The following is a 7500-nucleotide window of genomic DNA, read 5'->3' as shown; positions in this document are numbered from 1 at the left end:
AAAAAAACTCTGCTTTTGTGAAATCATTATACAAAGAAACAGGACATTCACAATTACCTAGTGATTATTTTCGGGAATTCACTATATAATGTCACTGCTTATTTTGTTTTCGTCCTCTTAATCTGTGGGATTTTTTTCTCACGTATAATGCTCGGTTCCAAATACGTTTATCGTTTCTTTTCAAAGGAAAACGAAAGGCGGATATTTACAAAACGAAGGATTCTTTTTCATTTTATCCTTTTCTTTTCTTTGTCCCGCGCTCTCTTAAACCGACGTCGAGGAACTTCTTAACATAATGATGCACTTTTCTTCTCTTTTAATCATAATTTCCTACATCAGACACACTTCAGAACACTAAAAACAATGGATCGACAATCATTATAAACACTTCCTTTCAGAAGAAAGAGAGCGCGGGTGATCTACCTAGCGAAGGAAATATCGACTTTTCCCCCAACAGTCGTAGAAAGGTTGCCTCTCTAGAGCTATTGGCAACACTTTCTTAGGCGACTTCAACCGGCGTACCTGAGATATCCAGAGAGGCGTGTTCGCGTAGTCGACCTGCATGCGCGGATTCGGAACAAACCTTGATTTTCGTTCGCGCAGTCGACCTGCAAGTGCGGATTCATGAACCTCGGCATTCGCAAATGTTTTTGGTGTCTCTGGCTTTTGTGTTTGTTTCTGTCTCTGTCTGCATCCCCACCCCCCTTTCTCTCTCTCTCTCTCTCTCTCTCTCTTGCTCTCTCTCTCTCTCTCTCTCTCTCTCTCTCTCTCTCTCTCTCTCTCTCTCTCTCTCTCTCTCTCTTTCATACGGAAAAGGAATGTTGTTTGTGAAGAAATGAGAATAGCTATTTTAAGTGTTTATTGCAAACATGTATCAGCCGTAATGATAATGTTGACAAGGGTAACACAAAACTGAGAGAATTTAAACAACAATTATAGTTGAAACATTGATAATATCATCTCCTTAATCGATTCTAATAAATCAAAAATAATAATTTAATTGAAGCATGATCGAGACCTAAGCACTGATTCAGAAATTTATAATTCTATGAGAAAAAAAAGACTAAAAGAAAATCGGCATAACTGAAGAAATAAAAGTTAGACGTCCCTAAAAATAGCAAGAGATGAAAATTTGAATGTTAAAAACATATCTCAAAATAATATCTCAAAATGCAGATGAATGTTATAACATATTGCAAGATAATAAGACAAAACTTTCTCATATGTTGCATATCAATAAAAAACATGAAAGTTGATAACTTGAAATAACACTTAAAAGATAACACAAGATAACCTTTTTATAGACAACTAAAGAGAACACTTCTAAAGATAGCGGAAATAACTAGATAATTGAACAGAAAATAACTTATCTTAATGAGACTTCGAGAGAACGCCACCACCCACTGTTTCCATCACGGTGTGCTTTTCTTTTTTTATTCATCCTGTTCTTGTTTCGTTATTTATTTATTTTTGGCGAATAATTATCATCCATTTTCCCCGGTTTTACCGTTCGATAGTCTTGTTTTGTTCCGTTTCGCTCTTGTTTCGTTTTTTTGCCTTTTTTAAGGTTTAATATCCTCTCACTTTTTTTAACTCATTAGTGGTAATGACGGAAGCGAACAAGGGTTAATGATCACTGCTTCGTAATTAGCAAGGTAATTAGGGTATTTTTATGAAAGTGACGATGTTGGCAATTATCTCGCGTTTGTGACGGCTCATCACACCCGTAAGTAAGGGCGAAAATCTCTATAAAAAGTTAGAGAAAATGAGTCTTATTGGCACAATACGGGAGATGATTGGTTGGTGAATTTTATCACTGTGTTGGCGAAGAAAGAAAAAAAAAATGTGGTTTGATGGTGATGAACATGAGTGATGACTGTCGAGTGAAATTCATGACAAACTGTGATAACAGAGATGAAGAGCGCCATAATGAAATATATAACACACTTCTGACACTAAATAAGATAAATGATAACCATAGTGTCGAAGATAATGAGGTTAAGCAAGATAGAAGAGTGGGAGATTTTTTGAAATGAGGAAAAAAATTGAACGAAGATGTTGGTGATGATCGAATCTCACGAGATACCGCGGAGGAGTAGGTGGTAGCGGCCGAGATAGCGGTGGAAGCGAGCTGGACAGAGATGTTGTCGGGGTGACGTCTGCCCAGTGACTGGTTGCGGCGCTCAACAAGTAGCGTGAAGAGGTCGTCGCCACGCACTGTTGCCAGAACCCGGACGTCGCGAAAAGGCCCTTTCCCTCCGAAGGACAAGACGCCAGGACGAGATTGCTGGATCACATCGGAGATCCTTTTTTTTTTCTCTCCTGCTCGATATCCTGGGCGTCCTTAGGAAGGGAGTGCTTCAACGCATTAGGATATCCCGGAGGATGCTGAGGGAGACGCGACGACGTGACGGAACACCCACTCTGGCTGTGGGAGGGTCGTCGACAGGGAGAGCAGGTGGAGAACGTGGTCGCGACGAGACTTGTGGTAACACTGGGGCCGGAATCTCGCTTCGCCCCGCCCACCGGTGTCACGCGCAGTCGACGCCCCGAGAACCGAGGGCGGGCGGGGGACGAAGGAGAGACCCCGAGGAGAGAAGAAACAGAAGACTCTCAAGAAGGAAGGACAAAACCCCCGGCAAGGAAGAGAAGAAAGAGGTAGAGAGGAGAAAGGAGTCGCTCACGGAGAGAGTGGGAGGAGCCAGGGATCTTAGGGAGGAGTTACAGGAGAGTGTAGGCGGGGCAGAGAAGAGGGGCGGGGCCGTCGAGGAAAGAGGAGGGGTCTGAAGAACGGGGCGGAGATAAGGGAGGGACGTGGAGGGAATGAAGGAGAAGAAAAGGAGATAGAGAACCAGAAAGGGAAAGGAAAAGTGAGTCCCAAGGAGAAAGGAGGAAGCACGAGGCATGGGGCGGGGAAGAAGGGGAGGCGCTTATATCGGGTGGGCACTGGAAGGGTCGAGGCAGGGGACAAACTCTTCAAGAGTTACTGTGAAGGAAGAATATTGGTTTGTGGGATCCCGAGTCTGCTTAATACACTCTCCGCCTCTCTCTCCTTCTCCTCTCTCTCTCTCTCGTCTCTTCTACTCCATTCTTCTTATCTCTCTCTTCACACCTACTCACTCCTCTTCCTTCTCTCTCTCTCTCTCTCTCTCCTCTCTCTCTCTCTCTCTTATTCCTCTCTCTCTCTTCTTCTCTCTGTCTCTCTCTCTCTCTCTCTCTCTCTCTCTCTCTCTCTCTCTCTCTCTCTCTCTCTCTCTCTCTCTCTCTCTCTCTCTCTCTCTCTCTCTCTCTCTCTCTCGCTCTCTCTCGCTCGCTCTCTCTCTCTATCTATCTATCTATCTATCTATTTATATATCTATCTATCTATCCATCTGTATCTATCTGTCTATCTATCTATCTCTATCTATCTGTCTGTCTGTCTGTCTGTCTGTCTCTCTCTCTCTCTCTCTCTCTCTCTCTCTCTCTCTCTCTCTCTCTCTCTCTCTCTCTCTCTCTCTCTTTCTCTCCCTCTCTTCTCCTTTACCTCCCCCCCCCCCTCTCCTCCTTTATCTTTGCACTTGCCTTTGTTTCAATAGTAAATTTACGTCGCTCAAAATAGCATTCCCTCAATAAACGTATTACATCAACGACATTGCTCAGCACTTTATTCTTTATCCGTAAACCAATAGGTTCTTGTTTTCTGGGATTTTTAAAAATACAAATAAATCGCAGCTAAAATGATAATTATCATAATAATAGAAAATACAATTCTTTGATTACAGAAACGTTTCGGTTGTAGTGTGTAGCCTTTTTGCTTTCGAAATCTGGGTTCCTGTTGGTCGCCTCTACTTTGTTGTTGACATCATGAAGCGTAGTGAAGTAATGGCGCGTGCCGTAGCTGCTTTAAAGCCAATTTGTGCCTCTTTGCTTTCATAGACTTCCTGCGTGCTTTCGTGAGAATATCCTTGCGTAATTGGTCGTGCTTGCTGCGAGATGCTTGCTTGAACTAGTAAACCCTTGCTCTTGTTTTTTAGAGGAGTCTTGCTTGATTTAAAATGTTCTTGCTTGATACCTCTTGCTTACTAGAAAGGCTTGCTTGACTAATTTTGCTTACTTCCAAAAGGTTCTTGCTTGATTCCTCTTGCTTGCTAGAAGAATTTTGCTTGATTAATCTTGCTAGCTTTAAAATATGCTTGTTTGACTCATCTCCCTCGCACTAAAACCGTTTGTTTTACTTGCACTAAAATATTCATGATTAATTTTGTCTACTAGAAGTTTCCTTAAGTGATTTTGGTTGCGTTAAGAGGTGATTGCTTGCTTGACCTTGCTTGCGTTAAGAGGTGATTGCTTGCTTGACCTTACTTGCGTTAAGAGGTGATTGCTTGCTTGACCTTACTTGCGTTAAGAGGTGATTGCTTGCTTGACCTTGCTTGCTTGCTCCCTTCCCTTGCCTCCATTGGAAGCCGCTTGCTTAGCTTCTCCTTTTTATTAAATATTCCAGGAGAGGCAAAGGAGAGGGATATTCAGTGCGTTTTGCATGGATGCCCTTTTTGGTTGGTTTGTTTGTCTGTATTGTATTAACACTTCTTTTCGTCTCTCACTCTTTCTCGTATTCTTCTTTGTCCTTTTCTTCTTCTTCTTTTCCCTTTCCTTTTCTCTTTTCTTATCCCATCGTTTTTCTTCTTTTTTCCTATTATTATTATTATTATTATTATTATTATCATTATTATTATCATTATCGTTATTATTATTATTATTATTATTATTTCTCCATTTCTTTTTTCTCTCTCTTTTTTCACCTTCTTTCTCTTTTTCTTCTTCGTCTCCTGCCTCTTCTTTTCCTTTTTCACTTATTTTCCTTGCCCTTTTCTTCTTTTTCATTTTCTTATTCTTTTCCTCTTCTCTTGCCATTTTTCCCCTTTTCATTATTATTATTATTATCATCATCATTATTATTTTCTAATTATTATCATTATTATCATCATCATTATTACTACTATTATGATTATTATCATTGTCATCATCTTAGCATTTTATTTTTTTCCTGTGTATGATCGTGGTTGCGCTTTGTGTTTTTTTAAGCAGAATTTTGATATCATTTCCTCGCTGTGCTTTTGTCAAGTAACGAGGTAGTATCCGTAAGGGTCACAGGTAATGGCGTTGGAGAGTTTTCAAGCGTAAACTATCAGATATAACACTGACATACTAAGAAGTTGATGGATGGTAGGGCTATACCTGCATCTAGATAAAGTGCTGTTGATGATATAGCTATTCCTGTAGAACTGATCATATCGCTGCTTTTCTTTGTCAATTTCATCATCTTAATTGATTTTTCTTCATTTATTCCGCGATTTACATATCATTATTACACTTACATTATTATATATTTGAATCTATTACTTTGATATCATCTTAGTATTCTGATATATGTTCCTGTATGTCTGTTTTTTTTTTGCATTTGTATATTGATGCTTCACATATAGCTTTAAATATTCGATTTCACAACTTATGAAATATTATTTATTCTAGGTAGATCGTTCCCTTGTATTTTTATATGTATTTGTATTGATGTTGTTTGTAGTATATGCTTAAATTTATATATATATATGATATATATTATACTATATTAATAATTTATATATATCTGAGACTATATATCTTATATTGTATTGTTAATCTAATATATCTTTATATTCGATGATATAATGCTATCATATAAATATATATTCTCATATTTATATTATATATATGATATATATATCATATTAGTATTATATATTATTATATTATATAATATATATATATATATATATATAATATATATATTATATTATATATATATATTATATATATATAAAATATATATATATATATAATATATATATACATATATGTTATGTATCTATGTATATATATTTATATATATATTATAGTATTATATATATATATATATATTATTATATTATATATATAATATATATATTTCTACAAAAGAATATATATATATGTATATATGTATATATATATATATATATATATATATATATATATATATATATGTGTGTGTGTGTGTGTGTGTGTGTGTGTGTGTGTGTGTGTGTGTGTGTGTGTGTATGTGTGTGTTTGTGTGTGTGTGTGTGTGTGTGTGTGTGTGTGTATGTGTGTGTTTGTGTGTGAAAATACAAATGGCGCCGCACGGCAATGGCATCAAACCTATGGTTGCCCTAATTTTAGTTAGATATATGAAATGTGTAATATTATCGTCATTACAGAAGTACGCTCTATTGCAGTTTGTAGTTTTAACTTATTATTGCAATTAATTACTTTCATAAAGTCTATAACGACGTAAATGTTTGTTCCATTACCAGCTTTAACTTTGAGATGTGGTACAGCGCAAATCAGACAAAATCGTGAAGAACATAGACCTTTCGTGAATACCGCCCCTGGCCATTTAAAAGGAGGTGAAGTTTTACAGTATTCTCATTTTATATAAAAAAAAATCAAGATAATATATTTTCGGGTAGCTGAGGGTCTTTTTTCAGTAACTGAACAAATTTCTTTTTTCGTGTAACTGAGGGTCATTTTGCTGGTGTGACCCACATGACACTTATATGACACCAAGTCGAGTTTCAAGACCCAATCCTTTTTTTTTTCTTTTATGCCCATCTCATGGCGTGACTGTGGTGCCCTTCTCATGAAATTGTGTGAGAAAGTTTTAAAAACTCGAGGGAAACATGTTTCGAGGAGGCTGAAAGTCTCGAGTATCAAAGAACCAACGCAGCTGACACGGCGTAACAGATAAATAGATTTAGACACTAGTTATTAAGTTTCAAAACTTTTTTTTTAACACCTTTCTTGCACATACTCCTATGTTGTCCATAAGATAATCAAGTTTTTATGTTTTGGATTAAATGAATTACTAATATTCTGCTCATAAGCTAATCAAGGCTAAGATCTTGAAACAAGGGAAAAAGGATTAAACGAAAAAAGGATAAATGCCATGAAAAATAGATATCTAACTATTGTGATAGAATAGTGAGGCAGTTCCTTACAGGAATTGCCTCACTATGAAGTAAAGAAGATTTGAGAAAACATGATAGTCGTTTAGTTCTCTTTTGTTGGTATTTGCTTCATGATTATCTTTTCTTGATTGATAAATTGTTAATTAGAGTATTGTGATTCCCATCTACTCATTCCTGGCAGTATTTGATCTTTTCCTCACTGACAAACTACACTAAACCCACGTTATTGATGATTATAGGGATCGCGTACTACCGGGATTTGGCCATTTTAGTGAGTGAAAATGGCCACTTCAAGTGGAACCAATATGATTTTGGTTTGCTCTTTGAATGATTGACCCTGGCCATTTGCGTTAGTGAAAGGGCCATCTCATTTGGTGCTTTGTTTGTGGGATCTTAAATTGCCCTTTTCAATCTACTGGTATCTAACTAGTATTTTACTTGTCCGTTACGGTACTTAAATCAAAGGTCCATAACCCATGTTACTTCAGCTTACATTTTC

The 7500-nt window shown here is 37.2% G+C and overlaps 1 long non-coding RNA gene across 2 annotated transcripts in view; it reads right to left on the bottom strand.

Moving 5' to 3' along the window:
* Nucleotides 1-2171, bottom strand: part of LOC119598306 — a 35117-nt gene extending 32946 nt beyond the window's left edge. Inside the window, exon 1 of one of the 2 annotated variants that reach the window (XR_005230959.1) lies at nucleotides 2087-2171. This is a non-coding gene — a long non-coding RNA (uncharacterized LOC119598306). Of the gene's footprint in view, nucleotides 1-2079 lie in introns of both variants that reach the window. The other variant, XR_005230958.1, reaches the window with a different exon arrangement.
* Nucleotides 2172-7500: the final 5329 nt, after the last annotated feature.

This window comes from Penaeus monodon, chromosome 41, assembly GCF_015228065.2.
Source record: "Penaeus monodon isolate SGIC_2016 chromosome 41, NSTDA_Pmon_1, whole genome shotgun sequence".
Taxonomy (NCBI): domain Eukaryota; kingdom Metazoa; phylum Arthropoda; class Malacostraca; order Decapoda; family Penaeidae; genus Penaeus; species Penaeus monodon.
The sequence above is the reverse complement of the archived record's forward strand: the minus strand, read 5'-3'. Positions and strand labels throughout refer to the sequence as shown.